Source organism: Podarcis bocagei (genome assembly GCF_964188305.1).
Source record: "Podarcis bocagei genome assembly, chromosome: 3".
Taxonomy (NCBI): Eukaryota; Metazoa; Chordata; class Lepidosauria; order Squamata; family Lacertidae; genus Podarcis; species Podarcis bocagei.
The window spans coordinates 47542133-47564380 of NC_138127.1; the positions used below are offsets into that span (position 1 = coordinate 47542133).

The 22248-nt window shown below is 43.6% G+C and overlaps 1 long non-coding RNA gene across 2 annotated transcripts in view; it reads left to right on the forward strand.

Moving 5' to 3' along the window:
- Positions 1-22248, forward strand: part of LOC308583704 — a 137755-nt gene that overhangs the window by 4236 nt on the left and 111271 nt on the right. For both annotated transcript variants that reach the window (XR_014006363.1, XR_014006364.1), the window contains exon 2: positions 14954-15079. This is a non-coding gene — a long non-coding RNA (uncharacterized lncRNA). The remainder of the gene's footprint in view (positions 1-14953; positions 15080-22248) is intronic.

The following is a 22248-nucleotide window of genomic DNA, read 5'->3' on the forward strand; positions in this document are numbered from 1 at the left end:
TGTGGCAATGGCTGCAGTTAATGTAATAGATCGGTTTGTGCCAGGGTAATGTCAGTAGGGTCGTAAAGTGTATCAGTCCGATACAGAAGATACTGACAACCCATTGGTTGGTTTGCATATGTGTTTTTGCTTTCCCTCCTTATTACATCTGATAGTGAGTTTCTGGGGAGTAGGGACTCGAGAACTTAACCCAATTCTCACAAGTTAAATAATATTAGGGGCCACTTTTAAAGGTATTGCCATGGCTGGTTTCTACTAGGAGAGCTGATCTGCGAATCTTTTAAACATCAGCTTCAAGAGGCTGGTTGGGCAAATGAAGATCTAATGGCAAGCAGTGTAATAAAGCAGGCGCTCAGTGACCCTACTTGACTACACTTAACGTTAAAAGCCATTTGGGAACTCGGCTTAAGGAATATATTGCTTTTCAGCTGACTTGACAATTTAATTTGGCTTCTTTACAATGCGCAGCCTTCTGAATATAAAATGCCATAAATTGAATCTTTTTACTGGATAAGCAATAACCAGCTAAGCCCAGTGGAGGGAAAACTGGTATTCATGCAATACTGGAGCAGTCTGTTAGGATGAGGGATATCTAATTTGGGTGAGTGCATTTGCAGCGACTTGGCATCCGCAGGATGTCTGTGGGTAATTGCCAGCAGATCCATATGCAATCAATTCTATATATTCACCTAGAAAACTGTTTTTGAAAAGGGGAAAAAAACTCATCTCACTGTGAGTCCTGCAAGACCTGATCTCTCCTTATTTGGCCCATGTCCAACTGGCCTGAGAGGGCGGGGCCTCCTTGACTGCCACCACCAACAAAGGTTGCTTCTGCTGTTCAGGATGCCTGGAGACCATCAGGGTGGAGAATTGTTTAGGGGTATTTGCTGTGGTCAATATTTAGTACTGGAAATGCATTATTTTTGCTGTTTACATAGCTTATGGTCTATTATTATTATTATTATTATTATTATTATTATTAGTTTGACCGTATTCTGAATTATCAGTCAATTTTTTATTCTCCATTTATTAACATAATAGGTTTTCATTCGTTTGTTGTTTATATTGCTATTGGATTTTGTTATGTCTTGTAGCTGTTAGTGAACGATGCAAAATGTTTTGATGTTGTGAGCAGCCTTGAGCATGGTTTACTATGGAAGGGCAGCATGATAATGATGCCATTATAACTCGGCAAGACAGCAGATAAATTATATGAGTTCAATCTACACCAACAATCTCATCTTTTCTTACCAAACTAAAATGTTTCACATATATCAGTGATGCACATTTTTAGTGCAGGGATGGGCAATCTGTGGCTCACCAGGTATTTGATAGACTACAACTCCCAACACCCCTAGCCATTGGCCTTGCTGGGGCTGATTAGACTTGGATCCCAGCATCATCTGAATGGCCAGAGGTTCCCATCTCTGCTTTAGTGCAGAGAAGAAACTCTTGATATGGATACTTTATACGGTCATCTAATCATAAAAACATAAGATCCCTGCTGGACTAGACCAAAGGTCTATCTAGTCCACTATTCTGTTTTCACAGTGGCTGACCAGATGTCTATGGGAAGACATGAGTGCAACAGCAATCTCTTGCTTATTATCTCAAGTAACTAGAATACAGAGAGGAAAATGCCTCTAACATTGGAGTTAATACATAGCCATTAATAATGGTAACCACTGATAACCTTTTCCTTCATAAATTTGTCTAATGCCATCCAAGATGGTGGCAGTCATCGTAAAGATAGTCAGGGACAAATGAGATACCTGAAATATGGTCAGAAGGAGCTGGCTACTGCAGAATTGATTGCATGTGGGAAGTAGGGCTTGATATATGGCTGACACAAAGAATTTGGCTCAGTCCCTGGTCTGATGGAATCCTTCTAGACTTAAGACTGGAGACATTATTACAGAGGACAGTAGTAACTGTTTATCTTCCCAAAGCTGTTTCTTTTCCTGTGCTTGGCAGTAAATCTAAAAGAAATTGCCAGGATTTACTTCTTATAGGGCTGCCCTACTCGTAACAATAATGTAGCAACAAACACAAGCCAACACACGCCCCTTGCAAATTTGTGCCTGGAGCACTTCATAAAATACAGCAAAATTCAATACACTCATAAAAATGTTAAAACATTAGGAAAATAAAAGAAGGGGAAATGCAATGGGATGTAAGCAACAGATGATGTAAAACAGGGATGGGGGGGCCTGTGGCTCTCCAGATGTCATTGGCACCAACTCCCACTTGGCCCACCCAGCGTGGCTAGTGGTCAGGGATGATGGGAGTTGGAGTATAATAACGCTCAACGTGTCCCTGCTTCCCCATCCCTAGCCTAAAAGCAGCTGAAATATAGAAACTTTTTGCAGGTGGTTTGTAACAGTGGCTTTTTAAAGGTGAGAAGGACAGGCATTTAGAGCAGGGGTGGAGAACCTGAAGCTCAGGGGCCTCGCTATCTGACCTTCAGGACTCTTCCCACCTTCCTGAGCTACAACCCTTACCAGCTTTACTTTGCTCTCATCTTAAGTGTTTTTGCCTGACTGGAGTGTGTTCTTGAACTCTGATTGTAGGTACTTGGCCACACTGAGAACAGGATGCCAGGCAAGATAGGTCTTTTGTTTCCTCCAGCAAGGGTTCTTCTTAGGTACCAACTTCTGTGTTTCAACTGCTTCTATAAATGAATTACAAAGTGCAATGCAAGGAGTCCAGAAGAAAAAGCCCTCAGGTATTACCAAGTCAGATACGCTTCCTCTCCAATTGTATTCTAGCATTTGCAATATTTCATCCTTTCAGTATCTTCAGCAACATTAAGATACCGATTTCAAATCACCACTTACCCAAGATATAGAAATAAAGCTAATGGAAAAGCTAACAGCTGTATCAGTGAGATAAACAAACAACCCTACAAAGTTCTATAGAGAATAAAACAGTGCTCAGAAGCTCTTTAAATTGTAAAGCAAATGCTTTTTAAATCTGTTTTGTGATGTTTACAGTGACTCTCACATGGGATTATAGGTCTTGGAATGTGTACCACAACCAAATGGATTTATGTAAACTACCCCATTGAACCAATCTGCCCCTGCCCAACTCATCTAATGGAAAAATCATATTCTCATATACAGAAAATATGAACAAAAATGGCACAGTTTCCTATGTTTCCCCAACTGCTTAATATGGACACAATCGTCCAATCTCTAATCTTTTGCAGGGTTTGCTCTTTTAAAGATTTGTCTCTGAAATGCTTTTTAACATACTTGGGAGGCCCCGAGACCTATACCCTCAGAAAAACTATGTGGTACAAGGAGTGTTCTTAAGTTATTCTAAAGTCACAATGCTCCCCATGTAAATTAAATTAGTAGATTATATCAAGTGCAGAAACAAGGCATGGAACTTAATGCAGCCTTTGAAAGAGAAAGCGTAAGAGGTATTTTTTTCTGACTATATTGCCATTCTTTTGAGAAATACTAAAAAAAAGACAGTTCTGAATACAGTACTAAGGCGAGTTTGAAAATAATAATCTAGAGAGGAAAAATACCGAATCCACAACAATATGGCATTTCTGTACTGCAACTGGAATTGATTTCTCCAAAGCTTTCCTTTCCTTTGAAGACCAGAAACTGTAGGGTGGGGATATGCTGCTGTGATCTGATCTCTTCCACATCATAAAATTGCTCTACCAAGATGATAAGTTCAACGTTGCATTAGATAGGAGTGATTGAAGTTGGCTTTCCTGCTCTCATGGAAGCCTTTTGAGTGGTTTTGAAATTTAATGGCACCTTTCATCTGCTGAGAGGATAGGCTTGGGAGAGTGAAGTGTACAAACATGTACCAAAACAACATGTGCTTCAAGTGGAAAGCCTCTTCTCCTCTAGCTCTGCCATATATTTAATCAGTTAAAATTGTTTAAGCTAATTTTAATCGTTTTTGTTTTATATTGTTGTAGCTCTGGTATAAGGTGGATAAGAAATCTAAATAATAATGATAGTGATAGTAAAAACAAACAAACAAACAAACAAATATTATTTCACATATCTGAGTGCTGATGTTTATGTAGCCAAAATGGCACCTTTCACACAGAAGAAGGCTTGAAAATGTTTCAAGGTCTGAAGTCTGAGCATGCTCAATGTGCACAAGTTAACAGGGGAGTTCAGGGGAGAAGTGGGAGGGAGGTGGGGATGAAATGGACTGTCTTGAACAGGAGTACCCTACACTGCAACATTTTGTGGCAGGATAGGAGAGGTATGTTCATGCAGTTGTACACAGAAGTGCTTGTGGAGTTTGTAATATAGTAATGAGAATTGCTGTTGGAGTAAATGACTCACGGGTTCTCCTTCAACTCTGCAATCCTATAGCTGTAAGACTGGGGCCTGGAGCAGAGGAAGATTGGGGAAATAGTCAAGCCAATTTATTTTGCTAGGTAAGGCCAGGTCTGTTTAGTATCTCCTTTGCCATGTAAGTTGGGGGCAATATGTTGCCACAGAAACTAAACTGAGGTCCAACTCCGAGAGCCTTCTGGAGGTTCCCTCACTGTGAGAAGTGAAGCTACAGGGAACCAGGCAAAGGGCCTTCTCAGTAGCGGCGCCCGGCCTGTGGAATGTCCTCTCATCAGATGTCAAGGAAATAAACAACTATCTGACTTTTAAAAGACACCTGAAGGCAATTTTTTAAAGTTTGATGTTTTATCACATTATTATTATTATTATTATTATTATTATTATTATTATTATTATTATTATTATTATTATTATTATTATAGCTGGAGACACTTCAAGAAGGTGATACCAATACAGCAACAGGGATATATAGTTTTTTCTGCAACCCCTCCTCCTAGCTGAAGGTGATGTCATCCAGGTGTATGTGTGAAAGAGAAAAGACCCACTGTTTTTGGAGTGACACAATGTCAGAGACAGAGGCTGAGTTTTAGACTCTGGAAGCTACCTCTCATAAAAGCAGATGGGGAAGCAGTTGACTTTGGGTCATCTGTCAGAATTACATCCATCTCTTCCTATGTTCAATGTGTGCGTGTGTGTATAAAACCATGTACCACAAAAATACCATAAGTTTCCAGTGACCTAATTCCAAGAAAACAGAAACATGTTGCAGCACAGGAGTTCTTGGAGAACTGGGCTGTGTGTAACAATGTTCATTTTGTGTGTGTAGTTGATTGACACCTGTCTACCCACCCTTGCTGCCCTCTGTTTAACTGGGTCGAGGCATCTGTTTCTCAACTAGAAAGTGATGCTTGAATATAATGAAAAGATCAGGGATATATATATTGTAATCCAAGAAGCGTATAAAACATATCAAACATAATTTATCACAAGAATGGAAGTGTTTTTAAATTCACTTTAATATGTCATGCAGTTGAGCTTTATGTCTCTGCTCGTCAAAGTACAGTATTCCAAAACTTCTTTGATTTTCCTCTACATTCCCCAGACTCTTTTATCATCCTTCTGTTGAGATCCACTAGGTGGCACCATTAGTATAGGCTGGTTTTTTGTTTTGTTTTTTGTTTTGTTATTCCCCCACTGACAAACTTCGTTTGTCAAGTAAGTTCAAAAAGGACTGCACAGCCTTCCACCCACATGACGTAGTCCCAAACAAGAGGGAAACATGAAGCTAGCAATGGCAGTAACACATTTCTGTTGCTTTGCATGACTGGGGTTGTGTGAATTTAGGATCGATAATTTTTGGACCGGGCTGGGTCTTACTATCTCATTAAAAACAAACACTTGTGATTACCTAATTATAAGGATTATGTTATGAAAAGCTTCACCCCTGATTTCATCACTTGTGTAACAGAAACAGGCCTTGCTAGTGGGTTGTCTATTATTTGTTTTTCTTGCCTAGCCAGTTGGCAACCCTGTGTGGGTGTCGCACAGATTATTATTTTTTCATCATTTATTACCTGCCATTCACCCTAAGGTCCCAGGGCAGGTTACAACAATAGAAAACCATTTTTTTAAAAAATAAATAAAATTAAAACAACTTACAATAAATAAGGTGTGTGTCCTAAAAACACGCATCTCAAATGTCAAAAGCCAGGGTAAAAAGGTGTATCGTCAGCATTCGGGTGCTTCCTGCACACATCATCACTAGGCCTTCTTGACCTAGCTGTGCCATTTAGAGTTTCTCCCTTTCTCCATGGGCTGCTTTCTGTTGGGCTCCAGCATTTCTCCCCACCCAACACATTAAAAAGAAAACAGTCTGGTAATCTTCCACCAGCAAGGCTCCTTCCTCTCCTCATAGCCCTACCTGTCCATGACACTGATACAGGCATGGCTTTGCAGGGGGCTAGTGAGTCTCCAGTACAGCACTAGCTGGCTACAGCGAAGGCTCCATTAATATATATTTTTTTGCACTTTAAATGGAAATGAAATTTGGAAAACATGGTGCAAGAAAGAGTTCCCAGGTGCAAATTATTTCTCATTCCACCTCCTTTCATGAAGTCCCTTTATTTCAGAGCACCCACAATCCAAAGGACCCCACAGATTGGACTATGTGTGCCTTAAGTGTTATCTTGTTAGTGAAAAATTGAACTGGCATTGATCCTCCTCTCCCCCCACCCGAGTTAGTGCCATGATTAAAATATTTCCTTTAGCGGCTGGCAGAAGAAGAGAAGGAAAGTGGGAAGCTATTTTTGTATACACTTGACGATAGCCTCTCAGCTCGCATATTAAACACATGTGCCCTGTCTAATTTACAACCCAATCCAATGCATATTAACTCAGAAGTAAGTGCCAGCGTGTTCAGTGGTAGAAGTGTATACAATTGCAGCCTTATTTAGTTTATTGAAAGCATTTGCATAGCACCTATTTAATAAATTGTATTTTAATACTTTTAAAACTTTGTTGGAAGCTGCCCAGAGTGGCTGGGGAAACCCAGCCAGATGGGCGGGGTATAAATAATAAATAATAAATATTAATAATTATTAACCATAACATAAACCATTGTTATTTCAGCTATCACTACAATTTAGATAATGAAAGGGATTTTTTAAAATAGAATAATAGTCTTGTGGACAGAAATGAGCTTAGGCCAGTGGCTCTCAAACAGCCAGGCAGGACCCCATAGGGTCGGACTGCGGAACATGTATCCTTCTAGGTGTTGTTGAACTCAGTTTCCCATCAGCTTCAGCCAGTGTGACGAGAAACATGGAAGGTGCCTAAAGAAGCCAGGGTGGCTATCTAAAGAACTTTTAACTGAATTAAGATTAAAAAAGGATGTGTACAAAAAATGGAAAAGGGGGATACCACCAAAGAGGAATTCAAACAAATAGCCAGCACGTGTAGACACAAAGTCAGAAAAGCTAAAGCACAGAATGAACTCAGGCTTGCTAGAGAGGTTAAAAGCAACAAAAAAGGCTTTTATGGGTATGTTCGTAGCAAAAGGAAGAACAAAGAAACAGTGGGGTCACTCAGAGGAGAAGATGGTGAAATGCAAACAGGGGACACAGAAAGGGCTGAACTCCTCAATGCCTTCTTTGCCTCAGTCTTCTCCGATAAAGAAAACAATGCCCGACCTGAAGAATTTGGAGCAAATGATTCAGCAAAGCAAACACAGCCCAGAATAACTAAGGAGATAGTACAAGAATATTTGGCTAGTCTAGATGTATTCAAGTCTCCAGGGCCAGATGAACTGCATCCAAGAGTATTAAAAGAACTGGCAGATGTGATCTCAGAACCACTGGCAGCCATCTTTGAGAATTCCTGGAGAACAGGCGAAGTCCCGGCAGACTGGAGGAGGGCAAATGTTGTCCCTATTTTCAAAAAGGGGAAAAGAGAGGACCCAAATAATTACCGCCCAGTCAGTCTGACATCAATAGCAGGGAAGATTCTGGAGCAGATCATTAAGCAAACAGTCTGTGAGCACCTAGAAAGGAATGCTGTGATCACCAATAGTCAGCATGGATTTCTGAAAAATAAGTCATGTCAGACTAACCTGATCTCGTTTTTTGACAGAATTACAAGCCTGGTAGATGAAGGGAACGCAGTGGATGTAGCCTACCTTGATTTCAGCAAGGCATTTGACAAGGTGCCCCATGATATTCTTGTAAAGAAGCTGGTAAAATGCGGTCTTGACTATGCTACCACTCAGTGGATTTGTAACTGGCTGACTGACCGAACCCAAAGGGTGCTCATCAATGGTTCCTCTTCATCCTGGAGAAGAGTGACTAGTGGGGTGCCACAGGGTTCTGTCTTGGGCCCGGTCTTATTCAACATCTTTATCAACGACTTGGATGATGGACTCAAGGGCATCCTGATCAAATTTGCAGATGACACCAAACTGGGAGGGGTGGCTAACACCCCAGAGGACAGGATCACACTTCAAAACGACCTTGACAGATTAGAGAACTGGGCAAAAACAAACAAGATGAATTTTAACAGGGAGAAATGTAAAGTATTGCACTTGGGCAAAAAAAAATGAGAGGCACAAATACAAGATGGGTGACACCTGGCTTGAGAGCAGTACATGTGAAAAGGATCTAGGAGTCTTGGTTGACCACAAACTTGACATGAGCCAACAGTGTGACGCGGCAGCTAAAAAAGCCAATGCAATACTGGGCTGCATCAATAGGAGTATAGCATCTAGATCAAGGGAAGTAATAGTGCCACTGTATTCTGCTCTGGTCAGACCACACCTGGAGTACTGTGTCCAGTTCTGGGCACCACAATTCAAGAAGGACACTGACAAACTGGAACGTGTCCAGAGGAGGGCAACCAAAATGGTCAAAGGCCTGGAAACGATGCCTTATGAGGAACGGCTAAGGGAGCTGGGCATGTTTAGCCTGGAGAAGAGGAGGTTAAGGGGTGATATGATAGCCATGTTCAAATATATAAAAGGATGTCACATAGAGGAGGGAGAAAGGTTGTTTTCTGCTGCTCCAGAGAAGCGGACACGGAGCAATGGATCCAAACTACAAGAAAGAAGATTCCACCTAAACATTAGGAAGAACTTCCTGACAGTAAGAGCTGTTCGACAGTGGAATTTGCTGCCAAGGAGTGTGGTGGAGTCTCCTTCTTTGGAGGTCTTTAAGCAGAGGCTTGACAACCATATGTCAGGAGTGCTCTGATGGTGTTTCCTGCTTGGCAGGGGGTTGGACTCGATGGCCCTTGTGGTCTCTTCCAACTCTATGATTCTATGATTCTATGATTCTATGAGGCCAAGAATAACAATGGTTAGAGTCCTACAACATCTGGAGGGGCATAGATTCCTCATGCTTCTGTAGGGGGAAATGCCAGAGAGAAACAGAATCCAGGGGACATTTCCTTACCATTGAAGAGGCCTAGCATGGTAGTCATCAAAACACCCTGTGCTGACGGTGGAAATTGCACAGCGATATGAAAGGCTTATGGGAGCTTTTGGCTGCAGAGTGACTTCTCACCACCTCCTTGAGATTTCCAGTTCAAGTACTTCTGCGGTGCTGGAGTTAGATTAGTACCCCACTTGACAGGTCCTTATACATATAACAGTGGGTGGCAAACATGCACTTCTCTGCAAGGATTCTTTGTGCTTGCCAGTCACACTAGGTAGGCAAAGTTTAGAAGGGGGAGGGAGCAAGTTCAAAAGTTATGGGAAACATTGGCTTTAGGCAGACCTATGGCTCAGGCCTGAAGGCAGCGTTTGGCCTGGTCAGGCACTGGCCAAAGGCCTCATGACTCATCACCATCTTAACCTCACTTGGTCATCACCAGGCCCCCTTTCACCTTTTCTCTCTACCCCACTGCTTTGCCTGGGCTCTGATAATGGGCCTGGCATTCTGGGTGAGGTGGCCAGGCATTGCCTGCTCCACTGTCATGATTTGCCAGAGAGGCAAGAAAGACATTTAAAACTTAGGTGGTTTTTTAAAGCAACCACCACCACCATCACCAGTAAGCTTAATAAGTTTTTCCAGCTGCCATGACCACCTTGCGCAGAATGCCTGGCTCTGAGGAGAATGACATGCGTGGCCATTTCTTGGAGTCCAAGTGGCAGGGAAACTGCCATTTCTGCTGAAGTTATTGCATAGGTAAACAATGTGTTTTAGGAAGTAAGCACAGGGGTGGGGAAGAGGTGGAGCAGTGGTGCTGCAGCCACAAAGAGGCAGGGGGCAGCAGTCACACCCTGCTAAGGCCCCCCTGAAGTACAGTGTCAGCCCTGATGTGACCGAGTAGAAATGTGGAGAAAATGGACTAGCAGAGGCATGCTTTGAATTATTAGGCTTTGCATTTAATTCTGTCGTTTTATGTTTCTGTTTATTCCTCCTAAAAAAACAACACCAGTGAGCTTTTTGCTCACAAGTGTGCTACAACTCGCAATTTGACTGTATTCTAAGAAAACAATTTTGGTTAGAAGCCTAATAAACACAGCCTTTTCTACATCACAGTGTAATATCCAAATATATAATAATTCGTTCTGACTCTTCTACAGCGCAGTCCTATGGGCTACATATCCTGCATCACCAACCGCATCACTGAGAAGCAAATATTTTATTGTAAAAGTAATAATAAGTAAAATACCAACGAACAATGAATAAACATTTTTTTAAAGAAATGCTCTGGGACTGCAGAGCTGAAGGAGTGCTCACTTTGGCTTCAGCCAGGGCACCAAGGACCACTGGGATGCAGCTGCTGCCGCCTCCTAGGAAGAATATCAAGGCAAAGGAAAGACTAGCCTGGCTCCATCCCAATGAACTTGGTTCCACCAGAAAGCAGGCTCACCCAGCTGCCCAGCTGAAGAGAAGCAGGCTCTGGCCTCAGCCACCACACCTAAGAAAAGGAGCTGGTTGGGGTGGTTGCAGTGTCTCTGTCCATGGTGGCTAAGTTATGCCTCCCAATACCAGTTGCTGGGAGTCACAAGTACAGAGAGTGCTGATGCCCTCAGGTTCTCCTTTGGGGTTTCCCATAGGCAGCTGGCTTGACACTGTGAAAATAGGCTGTAGCCTAGGTGTGCTTCTGGTCTGACGCAGCAGGTCTTCTTCCCCAGCAGATCAGCCTGCCAACAACTGGATATGAATGTTATGCCTGTCCACAACTCAACATGCTGTTCTGGCATTGTCAAGCTCTTCCTCCACCACTACCTTCCCCTTCCCCTTATGTGTCTTGTCTGTTTACCTTGAAAATTTAAGAACCAGTCATCGTTTTTTTAAACAACAACAACACCATTGATGTGAGTCCTTTGGGAGACAATATTTTTCTGAAAAGCAGGATAAAAACTAAAATAAAGTAGGCATCTAGAATTGGCCAATGCAATGCCTTTCACCCAGTCTTTTTCGGTGTCCTTTGCAACCCTAAGGCAAAAAGAGCTTGAATGTTAGGGTGACCACAGGAAGTCTGCAGGGGCCCACTTTGAACAACCACAAGAAAAAAGGGAACTGAGAAGTACAATGTGTTAGTTTCCTTTTGTTAAAGTGAAATAAAGTGGGAGTCCCTGTCAGCAGTTACTGGAAGCCCTGGTCTAGTTGTGGAAGAATATGTCCTAAAAAAAGGGGCAGCTGTGTGGTGGATGAGTAATCTCAGGAAGCCAGAAGGATCAAAAGAGAAAGCTGAAACCAAGGCCCACATTATCCAGCTTTCAAATCAGAGGGGCTGGAGCACACATATTTCAGACCTGTGCTTCCACGCAAGGGGCAGGGAGAAATCAGCCACACATAAGGGCAAAGAGGCTGAGGCAGTGATGGGGAAAGCTGCACTTGCTGCTTTTGCCGTCAGTCATGCAGCTTGCAAAAGTGCAGGAGTCTTGCAAGGATGCAGGAAAGCTTGGCCAACCCCACTCCTCTTTATGGCTTTCAGAATTCACCTCACAACGTATGCAATTTAAGGAAAATATTGAGGGTTTGAACTGACTTTTTAAATGAGGAATAGTAGGTAAGGAGCCTGGCTACCTGTTTCTTACTTCAGGATGGGGCAGGCATTGGGGGGGGGGGACACAGGATACTGAGGCAGTATATTACCAGAGGTGTGTGGGTGTGATTGGGTGTCTTCCCAGCCTTTTGTCATGGCAGTCTTCAACCTGGGATTACACCTGGAGTCTTTCATCTGCTAACCCTGAACAGTTCCACGGAGCTACAGCCCCATGAGGTATCAGTCTATATGAGTGTTTGGGGAAATCCTACACATAGGGTGGAGAAGGACAGAAGATGGTTGTTTTCAGGGAGGGTGTTAATGTTGCGCAGCGGTATATTAATCAACGCAGAGTCTTGTTCATAAACAGAATAAAACTTTTACTTGAGAAAATAATGTTGTTCATAAATAGCATACTTAAAGAGCATACACAGAGTGCTCATAGCAGCTACAGTGGTACCTCTGGATACGAACGGGATCCATTCCGGAGACCCGTTCGCATCCAGAAGCAAACGTAACTAGCGGTGGCACGTCTGTCCATGCGCGCATCACTTTTCGCCGCTTCTGTGCACACGCGTGGTGTCATTTTGAGCATCTGCGCATGCACAAGCGGTGAAATCCGGAAGTAACGCGCTCCGTTACTTCCAGGTTGCCACGGAGCACAACTCGAACGCGCTCAACCCGAAGCGCATTCAACCCGAGGTATGACTATCTGACTCTTCACAGAGGCATAGTCTTAGTTACCGATTCACTAGAGTCCTGGAGCCACTCTGTCTCCAACAACACACCACACACACACACACTGAGACACACACCGAGATACATTGACTCTGAGGCCCACAGAGAGGCTGGCTACTTTTATAGGGCGAATGAGTCATCAGTCAAGATGAGTCACAAGTCACAGTGACTTAGCAGTTTGCTGTTAGCAGTTAGCAGGCTAGAATGATTTTGTAGGCTTTGTCGGCCTTACTGCTTCTACTCTCAAGAACCTTTGTCTCATAACAGTTAAATGTTGGGAGACTAGAAAGGATGCATCAAGAGATTCCATGCTGTCTGCCCTTCCCAATGGGCTGTGATGTGAGCTGTGTTGAATGTGGCTCTGTAGGTTTCTCCTATGTCACAAATGATTTGTGTGAGTTAATCCTAGCAGTTTTGCAACTGGTTCCCTCAATGCACCAAACAATGTTGCAACTGGATAATAGCAAGGGAGTTGCCAGGGTGTTTGTAAGAGTAGCCTTCATTCTTGTGCCTTCTCTGCAAACACTCTCATATATTTCCAGGTGTTATTTTGTTTCTGACATTACTGGGGAATTGGGGATGGGGTGGGGTGGGGGTATGGCAGCATAGCTACAGCGTAGCAGTGGCTATCAATGATGGGCTGTGGAATTGCATTGGCTGTTGTTTTCATTTTATATAAGGTTGGGGAAGTGGATCTGGCCAGCGGTTTGGATTCAGACGGGTGTGTGGGGCTGGACACCTGGCAGTCACCTGGCACCACAGTGACACCAGGTGAAGCATTTTCTTCTGCACATGCAGTTTGAAATCAAACCTCACAGGAAAGGAACAAAGCTTTGCAAGTGCCATCGTGGCATCTGCGGAGCCCTATTACTCTGCTAGTGCCAAAGATCAGCTAATTGTCAATGTTTACAAAGGAGCGTGGTTCGCAGGTGCCACCAATTGGCCGATTGGCGGTGTTTGCAAAACCCTCTTTAGACTGGGAACAATGCCTTTATGTGTCCCACACCTGAAGTTATATGTAACAGGTGTAGGGCACATGGGTGCAGCTTGGGGGAAAGCACCCTTGTGGGTCAAATTAGGACTGCTGCTGGAGTTTCTCATGGCTAGATGGGACTCATTTGCTTTCACATATGCAAAATTATCTTTGATTCCAGCAGCCAGCTTAACTGAAAAGGCTTCCATATTAACAGCTTGTTCTCCTTAAGAGAAGTGTCCTCTCTCCTTATCTGACTTCATTCCCTTTCCAAAGTGGTAACGCTGTGTTACACTCTTATCAACTGAGTTTCTGTGGAGCTGTTAGAGTTTGCAAGAACATTGTTTAGTACTGCAGCTGGCAGTACTGCAGCCAACCTCTGTGGCTTGGCTCCAGCAATTTATTAACACAGTTCCCATGGTTGCATCTTGGAAGAAACCAACCTGAGTGTTGGCAAAAGAAACACCACCTCTTAATTTGATTGCTGACACACACAACTATAAAAAGTTACTCTGTTGTCTCTGTGGGTTACATGTTGGCTTGTGACCAGCTTTTGCTATAGCGTTCTCACAGAAAATAGATTGTGAAAACAGAACACAAAATGTACTGGGAAATTAGCAGGTCTGAATGATTATGTAGTGGGAAGCATTTGGACTACAAAACCCATGATGCAGTGAGATTTGGAACAGAACACACGTAACACTTCTACTGTTGTAATTAGGGTGGATTATATTTATTTATTTCCTTATTTCCTGTCAGTGGCGTAGCGTGGGGGGTGCCAGGGGTGCCGGCCGCACCGGGCGCAACATCTGGGGGGGCGCGAGTCCAGAGGGCCCAGCCCTGTTGTGCCCTCGGCCCGCCCCTATTGTCAGAGCGGCCAGCCAGCCTCTGCCTGCTCCTACCTTGCCCACCCAAGGACTGCGGCAGCGCCCGCCCCCGTGGCCACCTACCCCCGCCTTGCCCATTGGCTTGCCTCCCTTGGCCCCGCCTCTCTCCGATGGCCGCGGGGGTGTCCTGCTCGGCACCGGCGCCTTTTTTCAGGAGGTAGGGAGGCTGGACGGGGAGGTGGGGTCGGAAGCGGGCAGAGAAGGACGGGAGCTCATAGCCAAAAGGGCTGCACCGGCCGGCAAAGGGCCGGGGAAAGTTTGGAGAGGAGAAACGCACCATCATGATTTCCCGGTGGAAGTGGCAGGATTAGGGAGGGCAAAGCGTAATTACGCACGAATTTCGCTGGGTGAGAGCTTCGGGGATCGATCGGCGGAAATGGGAATCAATTGGAATATGAGAAAGAGAGAGAGAGAGGGACCATCATTCATAGGCATAGATTTGTAGGGTTAGGGGGCGCAAATTACTTGCCTTGCCCCGGGTGCTGACAACCCACGCTACGCTGCTGTTTCCTGTATTTTGTGTCGCTTTTCAGACAATTACTGTTCACCAAAGCAACTCACTCCAATTTAAGAGAGAGAGCTTGAAACAGCCAGCCAGAGCCAGACACTATCCTTACAGGCTTTCAAAGATGCATAAAGGAAGGAAGGTGGAGGGAGAGGTATGTGAGCTGTGTGCCTTTGTATCCAGTTGTGGCCAGGCCAATCTTCCTTGAATAGCTGCTGTTGGTTTTTGCTTCTTTGACTGATGGATGTGGCCAAGAAGCCTTACACCTTTGCTTCTGCAGTTCCAGGGCAACTGGCAGCCAGAGCTGATTATTTCCTCCAGCAACAAGTGGGGAAGCAAAGTCCCTGCAGCTGACTGGAGCCTGGCCCAAGAAGTTGGGTTGATGGATGGGGCTTGACTGACTTCCTTCCTGCTATGATATTTTACCTGGGAGGCAGTGAGGAAGCAGCTCCCCAGTGGCCCTGGGTCCCCTGTTTGACGACAGGGGTCAGACTGTGCTGCCTTCAACCCTGGAGACCCCAGAAACATAATGTTGTGTGCCACCCCAACCTCTGAGTGGTACGAGATTCCAAGGGTTCTACCCAGGATTTGGTGTCTTCAGAATGAGGGACAGCAGAGACTGTGGTGCCTTTATGATATATGGTTTATTTGTACATATATAGAACATGAGCCTCCACAGCATTAACACCCCAAGAAGGTCTTGCTTCTTCCAAAGCCAAAGCCTTGGATTCTAACAGAAATCAGGCATAGCTGTGTCTCCTGGCTGCCCAGCCTGCAACCTTGCACTTTCCATTGCTATTTAATGCTGCAGTTCTTAGTTTTGCTGCTTGTTTTTAGTAAACTCACCCCCATTTGCTACGATATTGTTGTTTTCTTTATTGTATGTAAGCCATCTTTGGCTCTTTTCTGAGGAATGGCAGGCTAAAAAAAAAAGGTTTTAGAATCAATAAGGCTAGAAAACCTTCTGTAGGAAGAAAGCACACTGTCCAAATTGAATGTCAGCCATTCTCTAAAAGACAAAACCTTTCCAGTGGGCCTGTCTAAGATTTTAATTCTTCTTCCCTTCTGCCTTTGGAATGGTTTGATAGTTAAAAAAAACAACCAACCAAACAACAGCAACAATCCTATGACGTCCTCTTTTTGAAAATGCAGGGTTTCCTGTCCAGAAATGAGGATTGGAGCTGGTGAAGCAGCAGAAGTTAAAATAAAAGGCAGGGAGCTATGTTGTTAGTGGCTCAAATGAGCATTGGCTGTGGAGCCAGATTTGTGCTCAGCCCTTACAGATAAGTAAGTTCTGCAATGCCCAGTACATGGCCACTACAAAAGCAAGTGCATGTTGATAGGGGGAAAGCCCTTTTGTTCAAATCCACCCTCTGTAAAAGCTAAAACGCTGATAATTTCTGGAGCAGCAGCAAGCACCACACTCCTTTTAGTTCATTTCAACACAATTGTAAGAGCAAAGTACCAGCAGCCAATGCATACATCACCTCATAATTCCACTAGTTAATTTCTTAGGATATGATAAGCTCTCACTTTCAGCCGGACTTAATGGAAAACATTAGCAGTGCACTCCTATACTGTACATAGCTATTCAGAAGTAGGTACCACAACATTTAATAGGGCTTGTTCCTAGGCAAATGGTATGTGATTGCAGCACAAGTGACATCTGTGTCTTCCTTTTGGCCATCAAATGGGACCATATTGGCTATGAGTCCTGAAAGACCTGCTCCCTGCCTTGTGGGCCTTTTCCCACCTGGCCTGGGAGGGCTGGGCCCTGATTGACTTACTCCAGCTACAAAAACCAAGGCTGCTGAACAGACTCTTGGGCTGGGGTATTGTTTAGAGGTTTTTGTTAAGGTGTTGTTGCTGTTATGTTCTGTATCTTTATCTTTATCTCTTACAATGATTTATGTGGAAATTGTTCAGTTACATCTCTGTGCCTTTTGATGTGTTTTATTTATTGTCTATGGCTACATTTGTTACCCGTAAATCTTTTCACATTCTAAGCCACCCTGAGTGTGGTTTTAACTATGGAAAGGCGGCTTACAAATTAAATGATGTGATGAAATGTGCTTTTCTGGAATGAAAAGGACATTTCTGATGGGTAGCCTGTGGAAGTTGCTCCGTTAGGGCAAATGGGGCACAGCTTCACCAGCTTCACCAAGCTACTTACCTACAGCAACTGCAGTGGGTGGAGTCAGCATCCTTCTCCTTAATCTCATCTTTTCCTGTAGAACTTAGCATCAAAGAGGATGGGGACAAAACTAGAATTAGTTGGTTCTACCTGTCTTTGACCCTGGCTCCACCTACCGTTAACCTCCCTGCATTCTGCCCACCCAGTCCCAATGAACACCAGCTGTTGTAAACCTATAATCAGTCCAAGAGACAACACAGCTGGGAGCTAGTGTTGATTTTCCCTTCACTTGGTTCTCACCCCTGGGATTTTTGATGGTTTCTTGGTATAGCTCGCATGTAGCTCCAACATCAGCTTTCAGTGCATTGACATCAACCTAGATCCTTCTAGTCTGCCTGAAACCCAAAGGAATCTCTGCCAGAGAGTTCTGAGCTAGATGGACCAATGGTGTGGCTCAGGATGAAGCAGTTTCCTATGTCCAATTGCAACTAAATTTGGATAGGGGCTGAAGCAACACTTTGTTCTGGGACTGGTGCCAGTCCCTGGAGGGAGCTTGAAGATGTGCTCCAACGCAAGAGTCTCCTGTGGACAGACTCCTGTGAGGGTTGTGAGCTTTTCTCCCAGCTCTACACTGCTTCTCACGTACACTGTTGGAGGGCAGGCAGAGAAGTACCAAGTAATCAAATCAAGCCAAACACAACAGAGCCATCTGCTGCATTATCGCATTGATCAGAAGTTAGAGAAGAAGCTAAATTTACAAAAGCAACATTAACGAGGCTGCTTCTTTGATTCCCTAAATAAATCTCTCCAGAACGCTGATCTCAATGCAGCAGTGATGTGGAGATACATGCTAACCACATTAAGAAACCACATTTGCTTTGCCATATCGAAAACCCCAGCAGTGGGAATCCAAGTGAAAATAAAATGAAAAACCGCTCCTCATTACCATGCCAACTTATCAGTTGATTTTGATTGTGAAGCCTTGCTGCGCTTACAAGGATATTTGGCTTCCAATCCAAAATGTCATTGTAATGCTGGGAAAGAGCACTTGAGGGCCAGAATGAGGAGTCCACGTCACTCTGAAGAGGCCAGTCATTGCATTAATTGACCAAACCCTCAAGCTATAAGTCAGGGCGATCTCTCATTCTTATCCATGGGACTTAAACAAAAGTCATCCTCATAAGGTGTTAGTTTCTTGCAACAAAAACAACAAAACATCTCAAGGTGTTTCAAACCTCAAAACAAACAAATACATCATAGCATAAACTTTTGGACTCTAGTCCATGGAAGATTGTTCCATAAGAAACCTGTTAGTCTTTACAGTGCAATAAGACTCTTTATCATCCTTAAAATACTGCAATCCTTGGTCTCCACCTAATTCATGTTTCTTTCTTGGACAGAGACATGTCTTGAAGAAGATAGTAGCACATGGGTTCCAAGGTAAAATAGCACATTCCTGTTATCCCATGCACATATAGGAACACAACAGGCTACCTTATACTGAGTCAGACCACAGTGCTATTTTGCTCAGTATGTTTACACTGATTGGCAGTGGCATTCCAGGATTTCAGAGAGTGCATATTTCTAGCCCTATCTGGAGATATCTGGGATTGAACCCAGCATCTTCCAGATGCACCGAGCGTTCTTCCTGTGTAAGGAAGCCCTTTGGCTTCGGGTAGTTAAGAAAAGCTAACTTCCTATCTGCCAACATCAGTTTCCATCCTTTATCCTGGGGCAAGTCTTGCCCTGCTACTGGCTCATCTTGAAATCTGCCATAATCAATAGTATGGGGTGAGTCTTCTTTAATATTTATGGATCCTTGGGGTTTCAGCATAGAGCACCCGGGTAGTGATTCCGTTTCCTCACTTGTTTTATTAACATTACCTCAGTTGATTTCATATTCTACAATGGATATTCTCTGCGAGTGATTGCCTCCTTCAAAGATCAAAACTTGGCTAAATATATATATAGATCAAGACATCTGCTGTCAAAGAAAAGGATAACGGTAACAAGATTCTTCGAAAACAGCACATGTTTGAAATTGTTCCCTGATGAGTTTACGACAGCTGAGATAAGATTTACTTGTAAACCAAAGGAGGAGAGAGGGCACTCAAAAGACAAACTGGAACATACTGAGCAAGGGCCCTTGAAACCAAGACAGGAGATGAGATTGCCTAATGAGGGGATGGATAACTTCTACCCAGAAGAAAAGGCATTAATAAACCAGTTTGGATTGTTGCCTTTCTTTGCCCAATCTGAGATCTTGAGAAGATTGGAGACCCTTAGAAATAAGTTAACAGAGATGAATGCTCAGGAAAAAGTAAGAGAGAAAGAACCGGCAACGGACCAATTGAAGAAAGAGAACCTCTCTGTAAAAGCCAAGACAGACCTCATGAAAGATTACTCTTATAATACCTCTACAACTGCGGAGATAAACCTGTTAACAACAGATCTAACACAGTGCGCAAGGGACAGCAACAATCTACCATCTAAGAAGGAAACCATCCCTATGGCAACCACGAAAGACTACCCTCATATTACCTCTGCAGCTGCAGAGATAAACCTGAAAACAACAGATCTAACACAGTGCGTAAGGGATAGCAACAACCTACCATCTAAGAAGGAAACCATCCCTATGACAACCACAACGCGCTCTTGGACCAGCATGAGATACCTGGATGAGGATGAACTTGGTATCAGTCAAATAGAACACCTCAAGGTAGATTCGCCAAAAAAAGGAGTACTGATCACTAACGTTAGCACGCTGCACCCTTCAACTGATTCCATTGAGTACCTGGGCGATAATACATCTATGGACATTGCCAAAATGAATGAAATCCAACCAACAGATAAAAAGATAGGCCCAAAAAATCTTTCAAAGGCAAATTGACTAAGATCAATTTTTGGCAAGACAACGTGCAACCTTGCCTTGCTAACTTGGAATATTGCAGGTTGGCAAAAGAGGGTCTCTGACCAATCTTTTGCTAAATATATCCAGAGACATGACATTGCGTTTCTTCAGGAGACCTGGAGCACAAGTGAAGTGGAGTTAAATGGTTTTTCTGCGTTCTCCCTCCCAGGTCTTTTAAGTACTAGAGGGGGGCGAGTTAAAGGTGGGTTAGTTACTTTAATCTCAACAAGGCTAAGGGCCACATTTAAAAAACTAGACCCACTAGACCATCTGGCCACAGCTGTGCAAGTACAGTGGAGAACCCACAGCTGGCTGCTGATTAATGTATACCTACCCCCACAAAGAGAGAAAAGATTGATAAGAAATACTTGGGTTCAGTTAGAACAGTATCTTGACAAACTACTAAATCAATTTCCTGATGCCTCTGTAGTGGTGGCAGGCGACCTAAATGCCAGAACTGGACAATCTGATGAGGCTTTGTTTGCCCATTTCCACGAAACAGTCCCCATTATAGAGGAAACCCATCCAATACCAGCTAGAATATCAAAGGATAAAGGCTGCAATTATGCCGGCTTATGCCTACTACACTTGGTCAATAAGTTGGACCTGGTTATATTAAATGGCCGTACAGAGGGGGAGAAGGTCGGAGAATTCACATTTATATCTAACAATGGCGCCTCCACAATTGATTATATAATCGTGTCGTATGATCTTCAAAACAAAGTTCTGGAATGTAAAGTGGAGGAGCGCTTAGACAGTGATCATCTGCCATTAAGTGCACTCGTAGATGCGGGAAAGGATTTATCCTGCGCTGAAAAAATCGAGCATTCGAGCCCTACAGCTTTGGAGCTCAGATATTCGCGCATTAGATGGACAGATGAACTGCATAAGGAAATTTCAAGTAGGTTATGCTCAAAGGAATTCCTCATTAAGAGAGAAAACCTTATAACTTCCTCAAGCCATGAATTAAAGATAAATTTATTTCAGGAGTTAATTCTACTCCTTCAAGATCCCCTGAAGGAAAAAAGGAACAGGCCAAGTAGGCAATCCTCAGTATATAAAAACTCCAAACCCTGGTTTGATCAAGAATGTCAGGATATGAAGCTAAATTTACTGAAAAAATACAAGAATTATAGATCTGCCAATTTACCCCAACTCCCCACGGGCTGGTTTGAAGATAAACGGAATTATAAAATTTTGATCAAAAACAAAAAACTCCTGGCACAGAAAAGAGAATGGAAATGCCTAATAGATGCATCCAGAGAGAGAGATTCGGCCACCTTCTGGAGACTGGTAGCAAATGGAGTGCGACCTACTTCCTCAGAAGTGGAGTATACTATACCTGCAGGGACTTGGGAGGCATTTTTCCAATCTTCATATTCAGCTCTGCCTTTGACTCAGCCACTAATACAGTGTGCGGCAGGTGATGAGTGGCCTCCGGTGTCGGTCGCGGAGATTAGGAGGCTTATTCAGGCACTCAAACACAGAAAAGCCCCGGGAGCAGATAACATCTCTCCTGAACTTCTCAAAGCCAATATTGACTGGTGGGCCCCAGTCCTTGCCACCCTTTTCACCAGCATAGATCAAACAGCAATAATACCAGAGGACTGGGGATTGGCAATCATCGTTCCCATATTCAAGAAAGGCTGCAAACTTGATCCAGCCAATTACAGACCAATCAGTCTCTTAAGCATCATCAGCAAACTTTATGCAACTCACTTACGTGAAAAGTTTGCGGACTGGCTGGAACAGGAGCACATCCTAAAGGAAGCCCAGGCTGGTTTCAGGGCACATAGATCAACTCTAGACCAAGGATTGGTATTGCAACATCTAGTGGAGAAATATACCTCAAAGAAAGGAGGCTCTCTCTATGTAGCCTTTATAGATTTTAAATCAGCCTTCGACTCGATACCCAGGCACAGACTTTGGGAAAAACTAAATGTCACAAACATCGATAGACGTCTTTTGCTTCTTATCCGTAGACTACATGAAAACACTCGGATCCGTGTTAGATGCGACCGTTATGGGAACCTATCAAAGGAAATCCAAAGTTCCCATGGTGTCAAGCAAGGCTGTGTTCTTGCTCCTATTCTTTTTAACTTCTATATAAACTCCTTAGTCGGAAAGATGGAGGAAGCAAGCACTCATTCCCCAAATCTAAATAATACACCAATCCCGGTCCTTTTGTACGCGGATGATGTGGCACTTATTTCCTTCTCTTGTGTGGGTCTAAGAAGGCTTTTACGAGCTCTTACAGAGTATTGCGAAGCTGAACACC